The sequence below is a fragment of the Ovis aries genome, chromosome 23 (genome assembly GCF_016772045.2).
Source record: "Ovis aries strain OAR_USU_Benz2616 breed Rambouillet chromosome 23, ARS-UI_Ramb_v3.0, whole genome shotgun sequence".
Classification (NCBI taxonomy): domain Eukaryota; kingdom Metazoa; phylum Chordata; class Mammalia; order Artiodactyla; family Bovidae; genus Ovis; species Ovis aries.
The window spans coordinates 9,955,962-9,981,559 of record NC_056076.1 but is presented as its reverse complement, the minus strand read 5'-3'; positions in this window follow the sequence as shown (position 1 = coordinate 9,981,559).

Sequence of the window (25,598 nt, the reverse complement as noted above, 5' to 3'; positions counted from 1 at the left end):
CACAGGAATCAAAGATGCGAAGATGAGAACACACAGCTTCAGAAAAGAGACAAGCCCACAGAGGAGACAAATATGCAAGCTGACAAAGGCAACACACTGTGAGAAGCAAAACAACCAAGTATGAACAAAGTGGCCGCAGGTTTGGATTGCAGTAATTTCATCTGCTTGGAGATGCTATCAATTAACTCCAAGCAGAAATATATTGGGTTTTTTTTTTTAGCTTTATTGAGGATAGAACTGATATAAGGTATGCAATGTGATGATTTGATTCACTGTGATTGTTGTTTAGTTGCTAGGTTGTAGCCGTCAGGTTCCTCTGTCCATGGGATTTCCTAGGCTAGAATACTGGTGTGGATTGCCATTTCCTTCTTCAGAGGATCTTCCTGACCCAGGGATTAAATCCGGGTCTCCTATATTAACAGGCAGATTCTTTACCCTCTGAGCTACCTGGGAAGCCCAATGATTTGATACATGTGTATATTGTGATATAACCATCACAATAGAATTAGTTAACATGAAAATTGCATAATCACATAATCACAATTTTTGTGATGAAAATCTTTAAGATCCATCTCTTGGCAACGTTCATGTGTATAACACATTATTATTTGCTATAATCCCATATTGAATATTAGGTCCCAAGAATTTTTACTCATTTTCTAGCTGGAAGTTTATACTCTTTGACTGACATTTCCTCATTTCCCACAACCTAGCCTCTGGCAACCACCAAGCTTCTCTATGTTTCTCTGGGTGTCTCTTTTTTCAGATTCCGCAGAGATTATATAATATTTGTCTTTCTCTGTCTTACTTATTTCACTTAGCATAATGCCCTCCAAGTCTAACCACATTATTGAAATTTCCTTCCTTTTTATGGTCAAGTATATATTTTTTTCATTCTATGTATATATTATATAAACCTGTTTATTCATGTATGAATAAACATTTACATTGTCTTCCTATCTTAGCTACAGTAAAAATTGCTGCAGTGAACATGGGACTGTAGATATCTCTTTGAGATAGTGATTTCAATCTTATTGTATATATATCCAAAAGTGGTTTGCTGGACCATATGGTAGTTATACGCTTAATTTATTGACGAAACTTCATGCTATTTCCCTACTGGCTGCAGCAATTTATATTCCCATCAATATACTCCTGTATTCCCTCGTGCTCTCCAACACACGTCTCTGACTTTCTGATGCCAGTCACTCTAACAGGAGAGGGGAGATATCTTGTAGTTTTGATTTGCATTTCCCTAATGACTAGTAACGTTGAGCTTCTTTTAACGTACCAATTGGTTAATTCTCTGCCTTTTTAGAAAAATGTATATTTCAGGTCATTTTTCCATTTTTAATTGAATCATTTGTGAGTTATTTTGTTCCGTTTTAGTATGCATGAGTTTCTTACATATTTTGGCTATTAACTGCCTGTTTGATAATGATTTAAATATTTTTTCTCATTTTAGTTCTGTTGATTATTTCTTTTGTTCTGTAGAAGAAACAAAGGTGTTAGTTTGATGCAGTTCCATTTGCTTCTTTTTGCTTTTGTTGTTTGTACTTTTGGTGTCATATCCAAAAAATTGCCAAGGCCAATGTTTCAAGGTGTTTTTAGCTATATTTTCCTGAAGGAATTTTATATTTCTACACCTTACATTGTATCCTTTAATCCATTTAAGTTTTTGTGAGTGGTATAAGACAAGGGTCCAGTTTTGTTCTTTTGCATGAATAACCAGTTATCCCAGTACCATTTACTGAAAAAATTTCTTTTACCTATTGAATATTTTTGGCTCCCCTGTCAAATATTAGTTGACCTTGAGTTTACTTACAAATTCTTGATTTTATTTCATAGTTCATATGTCTATTTTTATGCCAGTACAATATTTTTTTATTATTATGGTTTTGTAACATAGTTTGAAGTGCAATGCCTTTAAATCTGTTCTTGTTCCTTTGGCTATTTGAGGTATTTTTTGTGGATCCATACAAATGTTTTCTATTTCTATGAAAAAAAAAATTCATTAAAATTTTGACAAGAATTACATTGACTCCATAAATACATTTTAGTACTTTGGACATTTTAGCGATATTAATCCTTCTGATCCACAGACAAAAGATGTATTTCCATTTATTTGTGCCTTCTTCAATTTCATTCATAAATATCTTAATAGTTTTCAGTGTAAAAGTCTTTTATATTCCTGGTTAAACTTATTCCTCAATATTCTATTTTTTTTAATTCTATCATAAGTGTAACTTGTTTTCTTTATTTTGATTTTCAGATATGCTGTTGTTAGTGTATAGAAATGAAATTGATTTTTGTATGTTGATATTTTACCTAGAAATTTTGCTGCCTTCATTCCAGTTTGTGTGTGTGTGTGTGTGTGTGTGTGTGCATGTGTAATCTTTAGGGTCTTCTGTATATTAGGTAGTGCAATCTGCAAACAAAGACAATTTTGCTTCTTTCCTTCCTTTTAGGATTTTCTTTTTCCCATTCTAATTGCTCTAGTCAGGACTTTAAGTACCAAGTTGAATAGAAGTGGTGAGAGGAAGCAGTCTTGTTTTATTCCTGTTTTTAGAGAAAAAACCTTTAGCTTTTCACCACTGAGTTTGATGTTATATATAGTATTTATTATGTTGAGATGTATACCCTCTGAACATGAAAGTGAAAGTCACTCAGTCATGTCTGACTCTGCAACCCATGGACTGTACAGTCTATGGGATTCTCCAGGCCAGAATATGGGAGTGGGTAGCCTTTCCCTCCTCCAGGAAATCTTCCTAACCCAGGTCTTCTGCATTGCAGGTGGATTCTTTACCAGCTGAGCCACAAGGGAAGCCCAAGAATACAGAGTGGGTAGCCTATCCCTTCCTCACCAACTGAGCTATGAGGGAAGCCCTCTATTTCTCTATTTGTACTCCCTCTATTTCTAACTTATTGAGAGCTTTTATTATGCAAGGTAGTTTTGGAAAGATAAATCTGAGCTGACTGAGTTGCTGGGTCAGAAAGATGTAACAGATGCTTAGAATATTGTTTTATAGTGATAGAGATGAAATAGTCCTAAGAAATCACTGTATTAAATTCTGTTGTTTTACAGATGATAAAATCAAGGCCCATTCAAATTTACTGACTTGTCCAAGTCAGTTAGCTAATTATTGGTAGTTAATATCCTGCACCTCTGTGTACCTCTTATTCCTCATTCGGCCTTATGCTACCATACATTTCCCGTCTGGTGTCTCTCCTCAGAGTTCTTCAGTTTTGTTTTGTTTTGTTTGTTTGTTTTTATGCTTCTGCTGTTGTTTCATATTCTGTCAATTTCCTGAGCTTACCTCTTCTCCATCTTCTTGGCTCTTTCTTGTCACTCCAAGGATAGAGAAGGCTAGTTCTTACTCAGTGGTTTATACATGGACCTTAGTATATTTCAGCTAAAATACATTTTGCACTTCCAAACCAGGATGTGCAATAAACATTTAGAAGCTGGTAAAAAAGTAAGAATATAACATATAACATAAACATTATTTGGGGGGAGAATGAGTATGTGTATATCATTGGCTGAATCACTTTGCTGTCCAACTGAAACTATCACAGCATTCTTAATTGGCTATACTTCATATAAAAAGTTTAAGAACCAAAAAGCATTTAAAATGTTTGTATTTATTTTGCATGTATATATTGTATATTACATTATAAATATACAGCTTATGAACAAAAAGCTTATTGGCTTAGACAGTAAAGAATCAGCCTACAAAGTAGGAGACCTGATTTTGATCCCTGGGTTGGAAGACCGCCTTGAGAAGGGTATGGCAACCCACTCCAGCATTCTTGCGTGGAGCATTTCATGGACAGAGGAGCCTGGTGGGGTACAGTCCACGGGGTCGTATAGAATCAGACACAGCTGAACAACTAAGCACAGCACAGCACAGTACATAAGTCCATTAATTTGTATTGGATCTTCCAATTTAATCTTAATATTTTAGTGATTTTGTTATGTATATCAGTTCAGTTCAGTTGCTCAGTCATGTCCGACTCTTTGCGACCCCATGAATTGCAGTACACCAGGGCCCCCTGTCCATCACCAACACCCGGAGTTTATCCAAACTCATGTCCATCAAGTCGGGGATGCCTTCCAGCCATCTCATTCTCTGTTGTCCCCTTCTCCTCCTGCCTCCAATCCCTCCCAGCATCAGGGTCTTTCCCAATGAGTCAACTCTTCCCATGAGGTGGCCAAAGTATTGGAGTTTCAGCTTCAGCATCAGTCCTTCCAATGAACACCCAAGACTGATCTCCTTTAGGATGGACTGATTGAATCTCCTTGCAGTCCAAGGGACTCTCAAGAGTCTTCTCCAACACCACAGTTTAAAAGCCTCAATTCTTTGGGACTCAGCTTTCTTCACAATCCAATTCTCACATCCATACATGACCACAGGAAAAACCATAGCCTGGACTAGAGAGATCTTACTTGGCAAAGTAATGTCTTTGCTTTTGAATATGCTGTCTAGGTTGGTTATAACTTTCCTTCCAAGGAGTAAGCGTCTTTTAATTTCATGGCTGCAGTCACCATATGCAGTGATTTTGGAGCCCCAAAATATAAAGTCTGACACTGTTTCCACTTTTTTCCCATCTATTTCCCATGAAGTGATGCGACCGGATGCCATGATCATCGTTTTCTGAATGTTGAGCTTTAAGCCAACTTTTTCACTCTCCACTTTCACTTTCATCAAGAGGCTATTTAGTTCCTCTTCACTTTCTGCCATAAGGGTGGTGTCATCTGCATATCTGAGGTTATTGATATTTCTCCCAGCAATCTTGATTCCAGCTTGTGCTTCTTCCAGCCCAGGGTTCATGATATTTTCTCCTAATCAAAAAATATTGATTTGTAACATCATCAACATAGTAATTACTAAGTTATCTGGCAATATATAACAGTAGCTTCAAAACAAAATATCAAGTTTTTTACTAAAAATAATACTATAGTGTGAAATTTTAAACTTCCTTGCGATTTTTTTTCATTAAAATTCATCACAAAAAGTACAGTCTTAAAGTACAGTCAACAGCTTTCCATTAAATTACTTGATGTAAATTATTTCTTCCTATGTTAATACTATAAAATTTATCTAAAGATTAGGTTGATTTGTTTCCACTTGATTCATTTAGAGGGCTTTTTTTCTCTTTTTTTCCTTTTGGAGAAGGAAAGAGTAGCTTTATTGCTTTGCCAGGCAAAGGTGGAACACAGCAGGCTACTGCCTGAAGAACTGTGCCCTCTCCCTGGTGAGTAGAAAGAGGTTATACAGTCAGGCAGGAGTATGTGATAAGGATCAAGGCAGTAACAGTCTTGTATTCTTCTGTCTTCTGTAAAAGTTTAAAAAGGGTGGGGTTGCTGACAAGATTTGGCTGTGTGTAGGGTCTTTATACTGTCACCCTGCTCATTTAATTTATATGTAGAGTACATCATGAGAAACCCTGGGCTGGAAGAAGCACAAGCTGGAATCAAGATTACTGGGAGAAATATCAATTACCTCAGATATGCAAATGACACAACTCTTATGGCAGAAAGTGAAGAGGAACTAAAAAACCTATTGATGAAAGTGAAAGAAGAGAGTGAAAAAGTTGGCTTAAAGCTCAACATTTAGAAAACTAAGATCATGGCATCTGGTCCCATCACTTCATGGGAAATAGATGGGGAAACAGTGGAAATAGTGTCAGACTTTATTTTGGGGGTCTCCAAAATCACTGCAGATGGGGACTGCAGCCATAAAATTAAGACACTTACTCCTTGGAAGGAAAATTATGACCAACCTAGATAGCACATTGAAAAGCAGAGACATTACTTTGCAAGCAAAGGTCCGTCTAGTCAAGGCTATGGTTTTTCCTGTGGTCATGTATGGATGTGAGAGTCGGACTGTGAAGAAAGCTGAGTGCCAAAGAATTGATGCTCTTGAACTGTGGTGTTGGAGAAGACTCTTGAGAGTCCCTCGGACTGCAAGGAGATCCAACCAGTCCTTTCCAAAGGAGATCAGCCCTGGGATTTCTTTGGAAGGAATGATGCTAAAGCTGAAACTCCAGTACTTTGGCCACCTCATGTGAAGAGTTGACTCATTGGAAAAGACTCTGATGCTGGGAGGGATTGGAGACAGGAAGAAAAGGGGACAACAGAGGATGAGATGGCTGGATGGCATCACCGACTCAATCAATGGACGTGAGTTTGAGTGAACTCTGGGAGTTGGTGATGGACAGGGAGGCCCGCCGTGCTGTAATTCATGGGGTTGCAAAGAGTTGGACACGACTGAGTGACTGAACTGAACTGAACTGAACTGAACTGAGGGTCTTTAAAAGTGGAAAGTGAAAGTGTTACTCACTCAGTCTTGTCCGACTTTTTGCAACTCCATGGACTGTAACCCTCCAGGCTCCTCTGTCCATGGAATTCTCCAGGCCAGAATACTGGAGTGGGTAGCCATTCTCTTCTCCAAGGGACCTTCACAGCCCAGGGATCAAACCCAGTGCTCCTGCATTGCAGGTGGATTCCTTGCCATCTGAGGGAAGCCCTCCTGCAGGGTCTCAGGGGGTCCATTTCCTAATATCAGTGGGCCTCTCTGCTCCCTTTAGTCTTCACCTCAGGTGATTTCCTGTCTGCGCCTCTCTTGGTTAGCAAGTGTCTACCCATAACTTATATTTTTGTGATTACTTTTTGAAATTGAGTATATTTATTTGATTCAAAGACAAAGATAATGTGGAAATTTGTCTTACCTTCACCCTTGAACTTGTGACCATACAACACCTTACCTACTAAAAGTTACCAATAGTGTTGGTTTCTTGATTATACAATAGGGTCATTGTGTTTTCCATGTGAGTTTAAAAAGTATATATTCATAATGTATGTAAATATGTAGTCTGACTATATCTACCACCTCCTCTTTTCCTCCTCTTTTTTAAATACAAATGTTCATATATTAAATACACTGTTCTGAATTCTGCTGATCAAAATAAAGAACCAGGAACCCTCTATCTTTTTTTAGACTCTTTCTTTTACTTTCATAATAGTTTAATTCTCCAGTATTCTCTCAGTTATAGTCATTAACATCACTCTGTTTCTTCCATTCCATTATGAATCCCTAGATATAGAAATCACATCTATCAGAAGTTTATAATTTAAAAATTTTCCACTTATTATCTGTTTTATTTTCGACCCACAGCATGTGCTTACTGACTCCTTGTTAAGTAAGATTGTAAATAAAGTTTATTTCTCAGGAGTCCAAACCACTCTTCAAGGATTCTAATGTATCTTTTTTTCGAATTCTACAGAAAGTTGAATGGAAGCCTCCCCCAGCTTACTCCACAGCAGCCACAGGCAGCAGAGCCCCTTCTGGTTCCATCTGCCCCTCTTATCCAAACTGTGTGCACGTGTGCTCAGTCATGCCCCACTCTTTTGCGACCTCATGAACTGTAATCTGCCAAGCTCTTGTGCCCATGGAATTTTCAGGGAAAAATACTCTAGTGGGTTGTCATTTCCTCCTCCAGGGGATCTTCCCGACCCAGGGATTGAATCCATGTCTCTTGTACATGGATTCTTGACCACTGTACTACCTGGGAAGCTCTGATACAAATTGCAGTTTACTCTTTTTTTGGGTGTCAGTCTTTCAAGTAGAAGCATTAGTTTTCCATTTTGAAGGATGTTGTCAAATAGGGACAAAGGAGTATTACAAACGTCCATGACCCATTTAGGGAATTATTGGATTCTTGATGAATTCTGGCTTCCCTGTTTACCTTGAACTGCTCATAAATCCCAAGAAGCACCATTTTTTATTCATTTCCTCAGGAATATTTTTATGGATCAAAAAAGAACCCTTTTGAACATATCTTATAAATGGATCTTAGTAACCATAATATCTGTAATTTAGAGATTATTACAATGCTTCCAGCAATTGCCTTATATGTATTACTTCTTTCCCTTAATCTTCCTAAGACATTAGTATCTTTTTCTTTGTATAAATCAGGAAACTATATCTTCAGTGTAAGGTATTTTCTCAAGAGTTTCCAGTTAATAATATTTTTTAAGGGCCAAAATTATGAATTATCTGTATGACTTCAATATCTGAGCTCTGATCACTGCAAACTGTTTCTTAACAGGATAAAATTATTTAAAATTTGAATTCACCTAGATGTTTCAAAGGATTGCTGGTGTTATTCTGCCATTTCAGTTTTGTATTTGCAGTTATCAATAGACTAAAACAAAAGAATGATGAAAAGACCCCAGATACGTAATTTTTTCCAGGCTTATAAATAAGCATTGTCATACTGAGTAATACATGTCCTGAGACATAAGGCAAATTCAGTAATACTGAACCTGTATTTATCTAAAATTTTATATTTTGTTCATCATAAATTTTGCATTAACTGTAATTTTTAAAATATGTTGCATCCATTACTTATCTGGATGCTTGAGACTTTTTTTGATGTTGTTACCCTTTCCTTAATTTTATGCTCAAAGTGAGTCCCATATTAACTTCCTCTAAGCCCCAGCCCTGTAAGAAAGGTGTTTGTGATTAGAGAATCCATAAAATTCCGTTGGTCAAGTATGTACAAGACCAAAATAGGACGGGCATTCTGCATTCTGGGAGATGATATGAACCACAGTCGTGGTCTTGGGCTGGAGGAATTTTCCATGAAGCTTCATCCATAAACTATAAGTATGGAAACGCACCATAGGGATGAGCATAAGGCAAGTTCCAGACAAAATAGTTTGCTTTCTAGTGCTGACAATAGCAGGATCCAAATGAGTCAGAGGAGTTAGAAAGGTTCTTATTCTGTAGATGGAACTTGAGCTGAAACTTTAAGAATTTGTAAGACTCAAACCGAGGTGACCAGGAGGACACCGCATTTCAGGGAAAGACGAGCCATTAAAGGTCAGAATTTGTAGGATTTGGGAGGAGGGTTGGGGTGAATATAACACTAAGGTAAATTGATCAGGAAGTCCATACAGTGAATTAGTACAAGAAAATATGTAAGATTTGATTGTGAAGACTTTATAAGATTACTGGAATCCAGGAAAAATCTTTATAAAAGGGGGGAATCATATTTCACAGGACATTTCTGGACAAGCTTAGTTTAGCAAACAGGAAGAGTTGCAAGGATAGAAACTTTTTACATACTGGAGTCTGAAATGAAGTAATGGGTACCTAATAGCATGAAACAGTAGGGGTTTCCCAGGTGGCTCAGTGGTGAAGAATCTTCCTGCAATGCAGGAGATACAGGAGATGCAGATTTCATCTTTGTATTGGGAAGATCCTCTGGAGGAGAAAATGGCAATGCACTCCAGTATTCTTGCCTGGGAAATCCCATGGCAGAGGAGCCTAATGGACTACAGTCCATGGGACTGCAAAGAGTCAGACACGGCTGAGTGACTGGGCATGCAACATGAAATGGAACATTTTATTTATTTATTTTAATATAAACTTATTTATTTTAATTGGAGGCTAATTACTTTACAGTATTGTATTGGTTTTGCCATACATCAACATGAATCCACCACAGATGTACATGTGTTCCCCATCCTGAACCCCCCTCCCTCCTCCCTCCCCATCCCATTCTTCTGGGTCATCCCAGTGCACCAGCCCTGAGCATCCTGTATCATGCATCGAACCTGGACTGGTGATTCGTTTCACATATGATAATGTACATGTTTCAATGCCATTCTCTGAAATCATCCCACCCTCGCCCTCTCCCACAGAGTCCAAAAGACTGTTCTATACATCTGTGTCTCTTTTGCTGTCTCGCATACAGGGTCATCATTACCATCTTTCTAGATTCCATATATATGTGTTATTATACTCTATGGGTGGTTTTCATTCTGGCTTACTTCACTCTGTATAATAGGCTCCAGTTTGATCTACCTCATTAGAATGGATTCAAATGTATTCTTTTTAATGGCTGAGTAATACTCCATTGGGTATATGTACCACAGCTTTCTTATCCACTTGTCTGCTGATGGACATCTCGGTTGCTTCCATATCCTGGCTATTATAAACAGTGCTGCAATGAACATTGGGGTACACGTATCTCTTTTGATTCTGGTTTCCTCGGTGTCTATGCCCAGCAGTGGGATTGCTGGGTCATAAGGCAGTTCTATTTCCAGTTTTTAAGGAATCTCCACACTGTTCTCCATAGTGGCTGTACTAGTTTGCATTCCCACCAACAGTGTAAGAGGGTTCCCTTTTCTCCACACCCTCTCCAGCATTTATTGCTTGTAGACTTTTGGATAGCAGCCATTCTGACTGGTGTGAAGTGGTATCTCATTGTGGTCTTGATTTGCATTTCTTTGATAATGAGTGATGTCGAGCATCTTTTCATGTGTTTGTTAGCCATCCGTATGTCTTCTTTGGAGAAATGTCTCTTTAGCTCTTTGGCCCACTTTTGGATTGGGTTGTTTATTTTTCTGGAATTGAGCTGCATGAGTTGCTTGTATATTTTTGAGATTAGTTGTTTGTTAGTTGATTCATTTGCTATTATTTTCTCCCATTCTGAAGGCGATCTTTTCACCTTACTTATAGTTTCCTTTGTTGTGTAGAAACTTTTAATTTTAATTAGGTCCCTTTGTTTATTTTTGCTTTTATTTCCAATATTCTGGGAGGTGGATCATAGAGGATCCTGCTGTGATTTATGTCGGAGAGTGTTTTGCCTATGTTTTCCTCTAGGAGCTTTATAGTTCCTAGTCTTATGTTTAGACTTTAATCCATTTTGAGTTTATTTTTGTGTATGGTGTCAGAAAGTGTTCTAGTTTCATTCTTTTACAAGTGGTTGACCAGTTTTCCCAGCACCACTTGTTAAAGAGATTGTCTTTTCTCCATTGTATATTCTTGCCTCCTAAGATGTCCATAGGTGTGTGAATTTATCTCTGGGCTTTCTATTTTGTTCCATTGATCTATATTTCTGTCTTTGTGCCAGTCCCATACTGTCTTGATGACTGTGGCTTTGTAGTAGAGTCTGAAGTCAGGCAGGTTGATTCCTCCAGTTCCATTCTTCTTTCTCAAGATTGCTTTGGCTATTCGAGGTTTTTTGTTGTTGTTGTTTTTTTTTTTTTTTTTTTGTATTTCCATACAAATTGTGAAATTACTTGTTCTAGCTCTGAAAAATACCGTTCCTAGCTTGATAGGGATTGCATTGAATCTATAGACTGCTTTGGGTAGTATACTCATTTTCACTATCTTGATTCTTCTGATCCATGAACACAGTATATTTCTCCATCTATTAGTGTCCTCTTAGATTTCTTTCACCAGTGTTTTATAGTTTTCTATATATAGGTCTTTTGTTTCCTTAAGTAGATATATTCCTAAGTATTTTCATTGCAATGGCGAATGGAATTTTTTCCTTAATTTCTCTTTCTATTTTCTCATTATTAGTGTATAGGAATGCAAGGGATTTCTGTGTGTTAATTTTATATCCTGCAACTTTACTATATTCATTGATTAGCTCTAGTAATTTTCTGGCGGAGTCTTTAGGGTTTTCTATGTAGAGGATCATGTCATCTGCAAACAGTGAGAGTTTTACTTCTTTTCCAATCTGGATTCCTTTAATTTCTTTTTCTGCTCTGATTGCTGTGGCCAAAACTATGTTGAATAGTAGTGGTGAGAGTGGGCAATCTTGTCTTGTTCCTAACTTTAGGGGAAATGCTTTCAATTTTTCACCATTAAAGATAATGTTTGCTGAGGGTTTGTCATATATAGCTTTTATTATGTTGAGATATTTTCCTTCTATTCCTGCTTTCTAGAGGGTTTTTTTAAATCATAAATAGATGTTGAATTTTGTCAAAGGCTTCTCTGTATCTCTTGAGATAATCAAATGGCTTTTATTTTTCAATTTGTTAATGTGGTGTATTACATAGATTAATTTGTTGATATTGAAGAATCCTTATATCCCTGGGATAAAGCCCACTTGGTCATGATGAATGATCTTTTTAATGTGCTGTTGGATTCTGATTGCTAGAATTTTGTTAAGGATTTTTGCATCTATGTTCATCAGTGATATTGGCCTGTAGTTTTCTTTTTTGGCATCTTCGTCAGGTTTTGGTATTAGGGTGATGGTCGCCTCATAGAATGAGTTTGGAAGTTTTCCTTCCTCTGCAATTTTCTGGAAGAGTTTGAGTAGGATAGGTGTTCTTGAAATTTTTGGTAGAATTCAGCTGTGAAGCCGTCTGGACCTGGGCTTTTGTTTGCTGGAAGATTTCTGTTTACAGTTCAATTTCCATGCTTGTGATGGACCTGCTAAGATTTTCTAGTTCTTCCTGGTCAGTTTTGGAAAGTTGTACTTTTCTAAGAATATGACCATTTTATTGGCATATAATTGCTGATAGTATTCTCTGATGATCCTTTGTATTTCTGTGTTGTCTGTTGTGATCTCTCCATTTTCATTTCTAATTTTATTGATTTGATTTTTCTCCCTTTTTTTCTTGATGAGTCTGGCTAATGGTTTGTCAATTTTATGTATCCTTTCAAAGAACCAGCTTTTGGCTTTATTGATTTTTGCTATGGTCTCTTTTTTTTTGGTTTGGTTTTTTGTTGTTGTTGTTGTTTGTTTGTTTTGCATTTATTTGTGCTCTAATTTTTAAGATTTCTTTCCTTCTACTAACCCTGGGGTTCTTCATTTCTTCCTTTTCTAGTTGCTTTAGGTGTAGAGTTCAGTTATTTATTTGACTTTTTTCTTGTTTCTTGAGGTATGCCTGTATTGCTATGAACCTTCCCCTTAGCACTGCTTTTACAGTGTCCCACAGGTTTTGGATTGTTGTGTTTTCAGTTTCATTTATTTCTATGCATATTTTGATTTCTTTTTTTTTTTATTTCTTCTGTGATTTATTGGTTATTCAGCAGCGTATTGTTCAGCCTCCATATGTTGGGATTTTTAATACTTTTTCTCCTGTAATTGAGACTTAATCTTACTGCATTGTGGTCAGAAAAGATGCTTGGAATGATTCCAATTTTTTTTAATTTACCAACGCTAGATTTATGGCCCAGGATGTGATCTATCCTGGAGAAGGTTCCCTGAGCACTTGAGGAAAAGGTGAAATTCATTGTTTTGGGGTGAAATGTCCTATAGATATCAATTAGGGCTAACTGGTCTATTGTATCACGTAAAGTTTGTGTTTCCCTGTTGATTTTCTGTTTAGTCGATCTGTCCATAGGTGTGAGTGGGGTATTAAAGTCTCTGACTATTATTGTGTTATTGTTAATTTCCCCTTTCATACTTGTTAGCATTTGTCTTACATATTGTGGTGCTCTCATGTTGGGTGCATATATGTTTATAAGTGTTATATCTTCTTCTTGGATTGATACTGTGATCAGTATGTAATGTCCTTCTTTGTCTCTTTTCACAGCCTTTGTTTTAAAGTCTATTTTATCTGATATGAGTATAGCTACTCCTGCTTTCTTTTGGTCTCTATTTGTGTGGAATATCTTTTCCCAGCCCTTCACTTTCAGTCTGTATGTATTCCTTGTTTTGAGGTGGGTCTCTTGTAGACAACATATATAGGGGTCTTGTTTTTGTATCCACTCATCCAGTCTTCATCTTTTGTTTGGGGCATTCAACCCATTTACATTTAAGGTAATTATCGATAAGTATGATCCCGTTGCCATTTACTTTATTGTTTTGGGTTCAAATTTATACACTTTTTATGTGTTTCCTGTCTAGAGAAGATCCTTTAGCATTTGTCGGAGAGCTGGTTTGATGGTGCTGATTTCTCTCAGCTTTTGCTTGTCTGTAAAGCTTTTGATTTCTCCTACGTATTTGAATGAGATCCTTGCTGGGTACAGTAATCTGGGCTGTAGGTTATTTTATTTCATCACTTTAAGTATGTCTTGCCATTCCCTCCTGGCCTGAAGAGTTTCTATTGAAAGATCAGCTGTTATCCTTATGGGAATCCCCTTGTGTGTTATTTGTTGTTTTTCCCTTGCTGCTTTTAATATTCATTCTTTGTGTTTGATCTTTGTTATTTGATTAATATGTGTCTTGGGGTATTTACTCTTGGGTTTATCCTGTTTGGGACTCTCTGGGTTTATTGGACGTGGGTGATTATTTCCTTTCCCATTTTAGGGAAGTTTTCAACTATTATCTCCTCAAGTATTTTCTCATGGTCTTTCTTTTTGTCTTTTCCTTCTGAGACTCCTATGATTCGAATGTTGGGGCATTTAACATTGTCCCAGAGGTATCTGAGATTGTACTCATTTCTTTTAATTCCTTTTTCTTTTTTCCTCTCTGTTTCATTTACTTCTGCCATTCTATCTTCTACCTCACTTATCCTACCTTCTGCCTACATTATTCTACTGTTGGTTCCCTCCAGAGTATTTTTGATCTCATTTATTGCATTATTCATTATATATTAACTTTTTTATTTCTTCTAGATCGTTGTTAAACCTTTCTTGCATCTTCTCAATCCTCATCTCCAGGCTATTAGCTGTAACTCCATTTTGTTTTTAAGATTTTGGATCATTTTCACTATCATTATTTGGAATTCTTTATCAAGTAGATTCCTTAACTATTCCTCTTTTGTTTGGTTTGCTGGGCATTTATCCTGTTCCTTTACCTGCTGGGTGTTTCTCTGCCTCTTCATCTTGTTTATATTGCTGTGTCTGGTGTGGCGTTTCTATATTCTGGCAGTTTGTGGAGTTCTCTTTATTGTAGAGTTTCCTCACTGTGGGTGGGATTGTATGGGTGGCTTGTCAAGGTTTCCTGGTTAGGGAAGCTTGTGTTGGTGTTCTAGTGGGTGGAGTTGGATTTCCTTTCTCTGGAGTGCAATGAAATGTCCAGTAATAAGTTATGAGATGTCGGTGGATTTGGAGTGACTCTGGGCAGCCTGTATATTGAAGTTCGTGGCTATGTTCCTGTGTTCCTGGTATGTCTTTCTCTGGAACTTGTTGGCCCTTGGGTAGTGCTTGGTTTCAGTGTAGGTATGGAGGCATTATATGAGCTCCTATTGATTAATGCTTCCTGGAGTCAGGCATTCTCTGGTGTTCTCAGGATTTGGACTTAAGCCTCCTGCCTCTGGCTTTCAGTCTTATTCTTACAGTAGCCTCAAGACTCTTCCATCTATACAGCACCAATGATAAAATATCTAGGTTAAAGATGAAAAGTTTCTCCACAGTGAGGGACACCCAGAGAAATTCTGAGAGTTACATAGAGAAGAGAAGAGGGAGGTAATCAGGAGGAGAAGAGGGGGAATCTAAAGAGGCAAGAGCAAGCTAGCTAGTAATAACTTCCTTATGTGCTCTCCACAGTCTGGACCACTCAAAGATGTTCACAGAGTTATACAGAGAAGAGAAGAGGGAGGAAGGAGACATAGGTTGCCAGGAGGATAAAGGGGGGAATCAAAAGGAGCGAGACAGATCCAGCCAGTAATAAGTTCCCTAACTGTTCTCCACAATCCAGGACACACAAAGAGGTTCACAGAGATGGGTAGAGAAGAGAAGGGAGAGGGAGGAGATAGAGGCGACCTCATGGAGAAAACAGATAATCCAAAGGGGGAGACAGCAATCAAGCCAGTAATCTCGCTCCCAAGTAAAAATGGGTACTGAAGATTGGGTTCTTAAAGGTACAAAATTGATAGCAAATACCAAAAGGCAAAGATTAAAAATCTAGGGTAGAGGTTGGATTCTCAAAAATACAATGTTAAAGAAAAAAAAAAAAAACATAGTCACAAAAATTATAAAATGTATATATATGAAGTTTGCTTTAAAAAATTGGGTCTTTTTTTGCAAAGTAATAGTAGGTTATAAAAATGAAAATTAAAGGAGTAATAGAGGAATTTAAAATATATTTTTTTTAATTTAAAGAATGATAATAGTAAAAATATATCTTGGAGTTTCTCTGATGTTGTTGTGGACAGTGTGGGGTCATTTCATTTTCTGATAGTTCCTTGCTCTGGCTTATACTTCTCAAGATCTATAGGCCCCTTCCTATGTAGTTGGTGCTAACTACAGGGTTTTAATCTATTGCACTTGTCACTTCCAAGGCAGTTCCCTCTGTTTGTCTTAGCTTCTTTTGTTTGCTGGTCTCTTCAGTGTCTAATTTCTGCCCTGACACAAGGGGCGATGGTAGACACTTTTTTCAGCTCACTTGTTCAGTTGTGCTGTGAGGAGGGAGGTATGTTCCAAACAAATAACACTGGCGTGTGATCGCATTTTCTTGGCCACACTGAGTTTGCCCCCGCTCATGGTGTGTGTGCTTTCCCTGTCAACACTGCTTGGGCTCTAGGTTGCTCTGTTGGGAACTGTCTGAGGCTGGCCCTGGGTTGTTTGCACTTCCCAAGTCTAAGCCACTCAGGTTCAGATATTCGGGTACTACTTAGAGGAGCAGACTCTATTGGGCCTGTGTTTTGTGCCCTTCCCAGGTCCGAGCAACTCAGGTGACCAGGTGTTTGGCGAGTGTGGTCGCTGTGACTTATGGCTTCCCCTGTCCCTGCTGCTCGGTTTTCTGGGTGTACAACCAGCGCACCTTCTCAGGTGTGCCATGTGTCTCTTCTGGGGAGCTGATCTGTGGCTGCGACCCTCCCAGCAGATGTCGACCATCCAAAATCCTGAGAAGTCTTGGTTGGCAATGAAGCGTGCTTGCAGTCTGATAGGTGATGCCTCTCTGGGGCCACGATTGCCCCCTTCGGGCTCTGGCTGTCCTCATCTGCCTGTCTCTGGCAGGGAATGAGCCTGTCCATAGCCAGCTAGCTGTGCTCAGTCCTTTGTTCTGTGAATGGGCCTGGCAATGTCTTAGGTTAGGGCTTTTCCCAGGGTAGCTATCCCACAGTCTGGTTTGCCATCTCAAGTTACCTCCCTTAGACTGCCCTCGGGGCATTCAGGCCCGATCTTTACCCTAAACAATGCAGCCTGCACCTCCCTGCCCAGCCCCTGCTTGCTAGTTAGTGGTGGATGCATGCATCTGTGCTGCTTCTTTGCTGGGAGTTTCCATTGGGCATGTAATATGTGGGTTTTAATTATTTATTTATTTTTCCTCCTGGTTATGTTGCCCTCTGAAGTTCCAAGGCTCACCACAGACTTGCCAGTGAGACTGTTTCTTGGTGTTTGGAAATGTCTCTTTTTTAAGACTCCCTTCCTGCGATGGATCTCTGTCCCTACCTCTTTTGCCTCTCTTTTTATCTTTTATATTTTTTCCTACCTCCTTTCAAAGACGATAGGCTGCTTTTCTGGGTGCCTGATGTCCTCTGCCAGCATTCAGAAGTTGTTGTGTGGAATTTACTCAGCGTTCAAATGTTCTTTTGATGAATTTGTGGAGGAGAAAGTGGTTTCCCTGTCCTATTCTTCTACAATCTTAGGGCCACCCCTCAAGTGTCAAAATGGAACATTTTAATGTCCATCATTTACTAAAATAACTTTATCCCATCAAAATAATAGTTGCAGAGCTAACAGTTTTTGAACATATACCATGTGGTAGGCTTTGCTTCTTAAGCTACAAAATGCTTGATACAAACAGAGAAAGTTATTAAAGAACTCAGAAGAAACATTCTCAGTTCTTTGGCCATTTGAATGATGTTGCTTGTATTCATTTTAGACACTTTACCATATTAAGAAAATTTTATCAAGTGATATTTTTTAGCATCCATTGAATTGCTCACAGGTTTTTTCTACATTTTCTTGCTAATGTGAAATATCACATTTTCAATAAATTTTAAGTGCTAAATCACCTTTAACTCTAAACACAGTGCAGTTGATTCAACCTCCCTTGTTATATTTTGGAAGATTTGACTTGTTGACATTTTTATTGCATTTTAATCCATAGTAAAATGGTGTCTTTATCAGATTCGAGTACAATAATTGGGCTTCTCAGGTGGCTCCATGGTAAAGAATCTCTTTGTCTATGCAGGAGACCCAGGTTCGATCTCTGGGTCTCAAAGATCCCCCTGGAGAAGAAAATAGCAACCCACTATATTATTCATGCCTGGAAAATCTCATGGACAGAGGAGCCTGGCAGGCTACAGTCCGTGGGATTGCAAAAGACTCAAACATGACTGAGTGATGAGCAAACACATAGTACAGTAGTCATGCTGAATCCATAAAATGATTCAGAAAGTTCTACCTCTTCTTTCCTCTTTTGGAAGGTTAAGATGGAGATTATACCTACTTGTATATGTGGGGAAATATACAAACAAGTCTTTCCTGACTCTGGAGTCCTGTTGTGATGCATTACTCTTTTGGTCATTGCGGATATTTTTTAAAAGGTTTAACTACATGTTTACATTTATATTTACATTATCTAACTGCATTGTCTCCAAGTTAGATATTTAAAAGGACTCACAAGACTCTACAGAGACATACAGTGAGGGATCGGATGCAGTAAGAGAAAGAGAACACGTGTTGCAAGTCTGAACACCCCATACATGCACTATCCTTGGACAGCTATTCATGTGGATTACTGCTATGTCCCCAGGCTGAATCTCCTTATCTGTTTGGGGACCCTTGGCTGGGAGTGTTCTTAATATCCCTCTATATAACTAGAAGGGAGAAGGCAATGGCAACCAACTCCAGTACTCTTGCGTGGAAAATCCCATGGAGGCAGGAACCTGGCAGGCTGCAGTCCAAGGGTCACTAAGAGTCGGACACGACTGAGTGACTTCACCTTTACTTTTCACTTTCATGCATTGGAGAAGGAAATGGCAACCCATTCCAGTGTTCTTGCCTGGAGAATCCCAGGGATGGGGGAGTCTGGTGGGCTGCCGTCTATGGGGTCGCACAGAGTGTGACATGACTGAAGCGACTTAGCAGCATCAGCATATAACTAGAAACTCTGTTAAACTCCTCATGACTTTCCCCTCATCGTCATAGTATGTCAGAGAAAAGTTCTGTGTTCTGACATTCCTTGTTGTATATCCTTTCTTGAATCGGGGTTATCTTTGATTCAGTCTCATTAATGCTGCTGAAATATTAAGGTCAAAATTTTATTTATAAATGATATTTGAAAAGTCAGGGCAATTGGCAACATCGTGAAGTGAATCACAGTGGGACCTCTGCCTGTAATAAGTCAGCATTAGTAGGAGAAAAAGCTTTCATCACTCAAGCGTCCATCTTTGATATTAGGTCATGTGTCTGTATTATTATCTCCTAATCGGTCATCAGTCTGTCTTGTCACTCCGACACGGGAGTCTAAATGGTAAAATATGATTCCCTGTGACAGAATACTTTTCCCTTTTAATTTTTTCCCCAACACTCTCCCTATACGTCACTGTTCAGTTGAGGATAAGGAAGTAATTTTCAACTTGGAAGTCAGAGCACTCATCTTAACTGCCAAATGGCACAAAATAATTCCACTTGACAGTGGCTGGCACTGTATCTATAATGCTTCAAGTCACGAAATACTTTTCCAGAACTTTGTTCTTCTCTTCATTCTTCTTTTGCACTCTCTCTCTTCTCACTTTTTTTTTTAATCAATCCAGTTAAGCTGCACTTCTTTTTATTAAATAGAAGGCCCCAAGCACGCCAACTTATAACAGGCCCAACAGTAAGTCACACTGTAAATGGAGATTTCTTGACTTTTCCTTGGCATAATTTAAGCTCTTTACTCTGAGAACTTTTAACTCTAGTTCTACTGTTCCAACTATGGTTAAAAAATGTTCTAAATCAAATGATTAATAATATATGAGGCCCTATACTATATGCCCTCTTAGCAGCAAAATAAAAGTATATATTTTTTAAATAGTAGCATGCATGCAGTCACTTCAGTCATGTCTGACTCACTGTGATGCTATGGACTGTAGCCCTCCAGGCTTCTCTGTCCATGGGTTTCTCCAGGCAAGAATACTGGAGTGGTTGCTATGCCCTCCTTCAGGGGATCTTCCTGACCCAGGGATAGAGCTCATATCTCATATGTCTCCTGCATTGGCAAGTGGGTTCTTTACCATTAGAGCCACTTGAGAAGAGCCCCTTGGACTGTAAGGAGATCCAACCAGTTCATCCTAAAGGAGATCAGTCCTGGAAGGACTGATGCTGAAGCTGAAACTCCAATACTTTGGCCACCTGATGTGAAGAGCTGACTCATTTGAAAAGACCCTGATGCTGGGAAAGATTGAGGGCAGGAGGAGAAGGAGATGACAGAGGATGAGATGGTCGGATGGCATCACCGACTCAGTGGACATGAATTTGGATAAACTCTGGGAGTTGGTGATGGACAAGGAGGCCTGGTGTGCTGCAGTTTATGGGATCAAAAAGAGTCAGACACGACTGAGCAACTGAGCTGAAGTGAGAAGCCCCTTTAAAATAGTAGAACAAAAGCTAAATGACCGTGTCTATCGGAGAAGTTTAGAGAGGTTGGGAAAGGGCAGTATACACTGTAGTAGGCACTGTGTGAGTCAAGCTTCTTCCTAGTGTAATGAATTAAATGAAACACACACACACACTGTTGAGGAGCCTAGCAGAAAAATAAGAGTTGCCCTTCCTTGGTATAAATATTTACCTTAGTCCCTACTATGAGAGTTGGACTGTGAAGAAGGCTGAGCGCCGAAGAATTAATGTTTTTGAACTGTGGTGCTGGAGAAGACTCTTGAGAGTCTCTTGGACTGCAAGGAGATCCAACCAATCCATTCTGAAGGAGATCAGCCCTGGGAATCCAACCCTTACAACCCTTTGGAAGGAATGATGCTAAAGCTGAAACTCCAGTACTTTGGCCACTTTATGCAAGAGCTGACTCATTGAAAAAGACTTTGATGCTGGGAGGGATTGGGGGCAGGAGGAAAAGGGGACGACAGAGGATGAGATGGCTGGATGGCATCATGGATTCGATGGACGTGAGTGTGAGTGAACTCCAGGAGTTGGTGATGGACAGGGAGGCCTGACGTGCTGCGATTCATGGGGTCGCAAAGAGTCGGACACGACTGAGCGACTGAACTGAACTGAACTAAACTGTTGTTCTACTCTCTACTCCTTTACTTGGGTATGAAAATGCCTTTGATACTGTCTGGCTGTGGGAGAAAGAAAATTGCTTAACATTTTGCATGAAAATTGTATGGTATATGAAAAATATGGAGAGGTAATGTTATCTTTTTCTTATAAACATATATTTGCTCCTAGCAATTTGTAAACCTACGATCAAAGCACCTTTATGCAATCCGTGTTTGAGTTGACTTGAACCTAGTTACAGGATTTGTAAGTTTGCCCCTAGTGTTAAGCGTTAAAGAGGCTGGTTAAGGAGACCAGCCTTAAGTGGACTCCTTTGAAAGCCTGGGCTGTTAACGAGGCTACCTTTTCCTTTGTAGATCCTGGGTTTACAAGGACTCCCTTCTCAGCACAGAGATGGTTGAAAGTTCTGCTGAGGTCTTTGGCCTTTTAGTTGATGCTCTGTTACTGGCCTCTTGCTCCACACAACTTAGGTTCTACAGATGCTCTGAGACCCAGCGTGAAGCAGACTAGCAGGTTGACTTCTCTCTGGGTCCCTTTCTCCACGTTTTTGACTACTCAGCCTCAGACCTCCTTAGTAACTCTCAGCAGCATTCTTCCATTTTTGTAATACAACAGAAGTGAGGCCCTGAACCCCTTATAGCATGTGAATTGTCAATTGTCTCAAATGGAAAATTAATGGACAGTTACGGACTTGGCTGAATTCATGTCCCTCCTCCAAGGATCTTGGCAATTTCATCCTGGCTAAGTCAGGCAGATTCTTAACTGATTGAGCTATGAGGGAAGCCCATATAAATAATAAAAAAGAAATAAAATTAAAAATTATAAAGCTCAACATTCAGAAAAGGAAGATCATGGCATCTGGTCCCATCACTTCATGGGAAATAGATGGGGAAACAATAGAAACAGTGTCAGACTTTATTTGGGGGGGGCTCCAAAATCACTGCAGATGGTGATTGCAGCCATGAAATTAAAAGACGCTTACTCCTTGGAAGAAAAGTTATGACCAACCTAGATAGCATATTCAAAAGCAGAGATATTATTGTGCCAACAAAATTCCGTCTAGTCAAGGCTATGGTTTTCCCATTAGTCAAATATGGATGTGAGATTTGGACTCTCTGAGCGTAAAGAAAGCTGAGCGTCAAAGAACTGATGCGTTTGAACTGTGGTGTTGGAGAAGACTCTTGAGAGCCCCTTGGACTGCAAGGAGATCCAACCAGTCCACTCTAAAGGAGATCAGCCCTGAGTATTCTTTGGAAGGAATGATGCTAAAGCTGAAACTCCAATACGTTGGCCACTTCATGTGAAGAGTTGACTCATTGGAAAAGACTCTGATGCTAGGAGGAATTGGAGGCAGGAGGAGAAGGGGACGACAGAGGATAAGATGGCTGGATGGCATCACTGACTCGATGGACATGAGTCTGAGTGAACTCCGGGAGTTGGTGATGGACAGGGAGGGCAGGAGTGCTGCAGTTCATGGGGTCGCAAAGAGTTGGACACAACTGAGCGACTGAACTGAACTGAACTGAACGTTCTAATTTTTATCTAATGCTACTTTTTTTCAATAATTTCACCATATTACTTAACTTATACTTGCATGCTTCTAGGTCTATAAATAATACTATACAAATGTTAGACAAATGTTATGTTACTCAAATTTATTCTGGTAATGAAAATAAACTGTTTATTTTAGGAAATGTATAAAAACAAATATATAAATACAAATCAGCGCTAATATAATCCATCAGTTCAGTTACTCGGTTGTGTCCAGCTCTTTGCAGCCCCATAGACTGCAGCATGCCAGGCCTCCCTGTCCATCACCAACTCTTGGAGTTTACTCAGACTCATGTCCATTGAGTCAGTGATGCCATCCAACCATCTCATCCTCTCTCAATCCCTTCTCCTCCTGCCTCAATTTTTCCCAGCATCAGGGTCTTTTCCAATGAGTCAGTTCTTCACATCATGTGGCCAAAGTATTGGGATTTTCAGCCTCAGCATCAGTCCTTCCAGTATACACCCAGGACTGATCTCCTTTAAGATGGATTGGTTGGATCTCCTTGCAGTCCAAGGGACTATCAAAAGTCTTCTCCAACACCACAGATCAAAAGCATCAATTCTTTGGCCCTCAGCTTTCTTTGGAGTCCAACTCTCATGTCCATACATGACTAATGGGAAAATAATCCATAGATAAACTAAAATACATAAAATATTTCTTTGATAATTTTAATAAGATTTTTAAAGTATTGAAAGATAATTAATGAATATCTATATATCATGTGTGTTTATATATGCACAGATGGTCAGATTTGTGTACTTCTTTTTCATATAGACCTGTGTTAGATTTACAGCAAAAATGAGGGGGAAATACAATAATATCTTGTATATCCCCTGCCCAACACAGGCATAGCCTCCCCAACTTTCTTCATCCCCCATCAGAGTGATAGGTACATTTGTTACAGTTGAAGAAACTAATTGGACACAGTATGATCAGCAAAAGACCATAGTTTACATTACATTACATTACATTACATTACACTCTTTGTTTGAACATCCTGTGGATTTGGACAAATGGATAATGACACGTATCTATCTTTGTGATAGCATACAGACTATTTTCACAGAGTAATTTTGCCCTAAAAACCCTCTGTTTTCTGTCTATTCACTCCTCTCACATCCTCAATCCTTAATAAACACTGATCATTTTACTCTCTCTTTAGTTTTGTCCTTTTCAGAATGTCATGCTGCTGAACCATACACTATGTAGGCTTTTTAGTCTTTCACTTAGTAATATGCATTTAAGTTTCTTCCATGTCTCTTCTTGGATTGATACCTTGTTGCTTTTAGTGCTGAATAATATACTGGCTTTGATATGTAATTTAATTTCACTGTAATCAGAGATCTTACTATGTATGAACTGACTCCTTTCAGATTTATTTTGACTCAGTAGGTGTGCCAAAATATGACCCATTTTGATAAATACTCCATATGGTTTTGGAAAGAATGTGCATTCATTCTCCTGATGCTGTTAAAAGAGGTTTATCCAAGTCATGTCCATCAAGTCATTCAAAAGCACTACTCAACTCTTCTGTTTTCTCATTGATATTTCTATCCACCTACTATATCAATTGTTCAGAAAAAGAACTGTTAAAATTTCTGACTATATATGTGTATTTCTGTTTAAAATATTCTATCAGTCTTTGTTTCATATAAATTAAAGCTTTGTTTTTAGATACATAAATCCTTACATTAGTTATGCACTCTTCATTAGTGAACTCCGTTACCATCAAGAAATATCCACTTACCTTTTGTAATACTCTTTGTTCTGAAACCCACTTTGTCTGGTATTAACAAGCTCTCTAGTTTTCTTCTGATTGTTATTAGTATATTATAACTTAGTCTATCCTTTATCTTTTCATCTTTTTGTGTCTTTATATATGAAGCAACCTTCCTATAGGGCTTTCCAGGTGGTGCTAGTGGTAAAGAACCCAGCTGCCAATGCAGGAAACACAGGAGATGAGAGTTCGACCCCTGGGTTGGGAAGATCCTCTAGCATAGGAAGTGGCAACCCATTCCAATATTCTTGCCTGAAAATTCCCATGGACAGAGGAGCTTGGTGAGGTACAGTCCATGGGACTGCAAAGAGTTGGACACAACTGAGCGACCAAGCACAAACTTCCAATAGGCAACATACACTTAAGTCTTATTTGTGTGCGTGTGTCTATTTTCAATGAATGACCTTCAATGTGCCAGTCCATATGTTTTATGTTGTCACAAAAATATAAATCAGACTGTGTACTCGGGAGCTCTGCATTCAGATAAATAAGCTCATATATACCCAGATAGCCATATGTAACAGAAAAAGGCAGAGCCGTCAATACAACCATAATATTGACAGTTCTCTGAAGATGCAACAATATTAAGCCAATCTAAAATATAACTTAATTCTGATTATTTAGGTAATTATACAAATTGCTAATGAAACCTGCTATTAAAGTTTTTGAATTGTGTTAAAAATAAGGTATCAATAGTATATTATATAAAAACATGACATAAGTCAGTATTTTACCATTCATCATTTCTTAGTCCAACAGATCACGGCCATAAGGAGCAAACAAAAAAGTGAAAAGCACTTTCACAGAGAAAATAGCTGAACCTGCAAATCAGCAGCAGTCTCTCATGCTGAGACGTTCTCAGGTTCGATTGGGGGGGAAATGAAAAGCTACAGGGAACAAGATATGAAAAGCAATTGAAAAACCAGGTGAACTGGATAAAGAAAAATAACACCCTACCACACTTCAAATGTGCATCAGAGAAAAGCAGTAATTATAGGCAAAATAAAATGTTTCTCAATGTTAGCAAAAAGTCTGAAATGATTAGTTTGAAAGGTATGTCACACATATCCTACTATGTCTCTAGGGAAAATAATTTCATTATGACATGGTTTCAGCCTTTAACTAATAGAACTTGTGATTTGATTTTAATCATTGTTTTCTATTTTATTTTCTGCACTGTAGGTTAATTTTTCACGCAGAAGTTGCTTACTCTCTTAGTTCACACTTGTTAGAAATAGCTATCTTTGTGATATGTTTACTATTACTAATAAGTCCAGATTTATTAAGTAATTACTCCTCTAAGCTCAGTATTCTTAGAAAAATTCTGCCACTGACCAAAGAAGAGATACACCATAGCAGGTGCCAAATTCAAGGTGGCCTTGTTTTGACATCCATGAAATTTCTA